This window comes from Cucurbita maxima, unplaced genomic scaffold (assembly GCF_002738345.1).
Source record: "Cucurbita maxima cultivar Rimu unplaced genomic scaffold, Cmax_1.0 Cma_Scf00188, whole genome shotgun sequence".
In the NCBI taxonomy this organism is placed as follows: Eukaryota; Viridiplantae; Streptophyta; class Magnoliopsida; order Cucurbitales; family Cucurbitaceae; genus Cucurbita; species Cucurbita maxima.
In genome coordinates, this window is record NW_019272204.1 from 26467 (window position 1) to 29841 (window position 3375).

The window sequence follows — 3375 nt, forward strand, 5'->3', positions numbered from 1 at the left end:
TTACCAAAGTAACCCTTAAAATATGGATTAGTATATTACCATAGGATACTTTCGCATACTATTAAATTATGGTAAAGTAACCCTAAACCCTTACACATTACCATAGGATACTTTCGCATAATAATTTAATAGTATATGTTGAGTAGTATCTTTATTTGACAATATTATAGATTAGTATAGGCTAAATTGTATTTGCAGTTGACAATAGTATAGATCAGTGTGGTCAGAGTTGTATTTGCATTTCATAAACTATAGGTTGATATGTATTTGTATTTAATAAAGTTTAGGTCGAGTTGTATTTGCATTTAATAAAGTATAGGTTAGTATAGGTTCAGATGTATTTATAATTATTAGGTCATTGGTTAGTACAGGGAATTTAATTCAATAATGTTTTTCATTTTTTCTTCGTAATTGTTTATTACCGAGGTAATAAATGAGGTACGAAGTTAATGTGGAATTTATAATAAGGGTTCATTAAAGTAATTGCGCATTAAATATCGGGTTAAATCTGAAGTAATGGTGTTAGGTTAAATAGAAAAGTTTAGGGTGGAAGTCTCTCCTTAAAGATGCGATTTAAAACTGTGAAGCAAAGGATATTGCATAACGTGCCAAAGTGGACAAAGCGTACAATATCGACTAGCGAAGAATTTGGATGTTTGAACATTCGACCACGCCCTCTAAATTTTGATTTTGTTTCGTCACGCTCATTCCTGTTAATCATATCTATTTTTTTTTTTCCTCGTTTAGAGGTTATTAATTGAGAAAATATAAAAAATGCAACTGTCATGTTTAACACAACTTTGTTTTTTTCATGTCCACCAAAAATAGCAAATCAAAAAGAATTGGTATTCACAACTATGCAACAAATATGGATATCCAACCTCAAAACATTCATAGGAATTAATTTTTAGAGTGGATATTAACCTTAGATCAGCTTCTCATGCGGCTTTAACAGCTTGTTCAAACAGATATTTATTTTTATTTTTCTATATAATGAACCGAAATCCCAATGATTAAACATCAACAAAACAAATTTGAGTATTTTAAAAAAATGAAGTCTCTAACAAGCTTGGGTGTTATCTTATTGTTTGCTTTGGAATCAAGCATTATTATCAACACATGTTTTGCAGGTTCCAACGGACAAGCTGCAGTGGAAAATTGGCAATTACCAGAAGGCAAGTGGCAAGTGACTATTTACAATTATCAAACAAACTCAGTTTTAAATGCTCATTGCAAGTCAAAAGACGACGATTTGAACGAACAAGTTTTGGACAAGCGAGCCCAATTCCACTGGAGATTCGAAATGAACTTTTGGCATACGACTTTGTATTGGTGCAATTTTAACAGTTCGAATGGACATGCTTCGTTTCAGGTATTTTGGCCAGAGAACTCGCATTGGCTTTCTGAACGATGCAACGTTAAAAACTGCATTTGGGCAGCATTTGATGATGGATTTTACTTAAAAAATCTTCATTCGGGGAAGTTTGAATTGATACACCCTTGGGAAAAATGAAGTAAAATCTCCCTCACTCATTTTCGTCCCACAAAACCTACCTTTTTTTTTTTTTTCCTCTCTTCTTTTATGCTTGCTTGCTTTCACATGTAATAATTCTACGGAGAGTTGTGGGATTTCTTTTATGTTGCATATTTAAGTCTAATAAAAGGGGAGGAACTTTTGGGAATTTATAGTTATTTGGATGTTGATAATTTGGTTGGGTTTCTAGTTTTTACTAGTATCGACCCATGGGAAAGCTTTCAAACTCTGGATTTGGCCGTTAATGTCCCTAATATACCCCTGACAGTATTGTAAGGTTATTTACTTCTTGCTTCTAAGAGTGAAAACTATCTCCACACACAAACATGAGTCTTTCTAGCATGTTTTTTTTTCCTTACCTTCTAAGAGTGAAAACTATCTCCACACACAAACATGAGTCTTTCTAGCATGTTTTTTTTTCCTTACATGTTTTCTACGAAAATTCTCAAGAGGTCTTCCAACATAAAATTGCTCAAAGAAAAGCATATTTAATCTCGAAGTTCTTATGATTAAGCCAACAAAAAGGAAAGTGCATCTCGTNAGCATAGGTTTAGACTACGTCTCTTGGAATGCAGTACCAAGAACAAGAGAAAGATCAAGAACTAGAATATGGATCAAGGACCAAGTTTTAAGGAAAAGAACCAAGGTTCACCGGACAGATCATGATAAGAACCCCAAGTCAAGAACAAGAACTAGAGGGCCAAAGTACTTACCACAAGAACGAGAACAAGAAAATAAAGAATGTGGTACCCTACCATATCAAGGACACGATTAAGAGCCTCCAAGTAGGCTACGTACTGAATCTTGTACTCATTCCTTGTTTTCCATTTTTTTCAAGTAATAAGAAGCTGGTTGAGGTCGGGAGAAAATCTGGAGCAATTGCCATAGACAAGCCTCACTCGTCATCCTCAACCTTTGTTTTAAAATGTTTTGTGTTTGTTCATTATTTTGTGTTTTAACTATTTGTCTAGTTTTAATTTCTCATGTATGAATACTATTTTGTTTTATTGAATGTTATGTTTTAAATACGGTTTGTTTTATTTCGCGAAAAAATTTAACCATTTTTTATAGAGTTATAGAATCAACTCGGTCTTTACCATTACAAACCTATTTGGTTAGGACAAAGATTTGAGGTTTGGGTTTGCAGTCCACCAAGACTGAGGGTTTGATTTTTGCTCGAATTTTGAGCCTCGAGCTTGGACATGAATAGATTCAATTGATCTTCCTTTTCTTTTGTGTTTCCTCGTATTGTTTTTACTCAATTATCAATAGATTTTTATCAATTTTTATTTGTCAGCGCCCTTAAATTTCTAAAGCAGTAATCTTATTTTCATGTTTAATTTTTCTGTTATTATCTGTATTTTTTTCTAATGCTAAAATCAAAAGAATTATTAAAATATTGTGATTAATACGTGAAAAGTTTGATATTAAATTTCTAGAACTCAAGTTAATTTTCCACACTTCATTTTCTAATCTTGATAAATTTTTAACATTTAGTTTTCTAATCTTAAAAATTATTCCTAAGTCATAACTAAAAATTGTAAAAAATTTACACAAGTAACGTGTAATAGTCAAGTCCACTGCTTATTGAAATATCATCACTAGCCCAATAGAGTAAAGCCTAATAATTGTAGGAGCCCATTGTATATTTATTTGAGTACATATTGTAGGAAAGAGATCTACATATTTTATGAGAGATATTTACATATTTTAGAAAAAAGATTCAGATTTTTTAGGTTTAGATTTAGATTTGTTAGGTCTATTTAGGCTCTAGTATAAATACCCTCCACCCTACCTAGGTTATTCAGTATTCTAAAGAGTGTCTTGTATTCTCTTCTCGA

The 3375-nt window shown here is 32.1% G+C and overlaps 1 long non-coding RNA gene across 1 annotated transcript in view; it reads left to right on the forward strand.

The window, feature by feature from the left end:
• LOC111473907 overlaps nucleotides 1-2688 on the forward strand; it is a 3010-nt gene extending 322 nt beyond the window's left edge. Inside the window, exon 3 of the long non-coding RNA XR_002715800.1 lies at nucleotides 2606-2688. This is a non-coding gene — a long non-coding RNA (uncharacterized LOC111473907). The remainder of the gene's footprint in view (nucleotides 1-2605) is intronic.
• The last annotated feature ends 687 nt before the right edge of the window (nucleotides 2689-3375 follow it).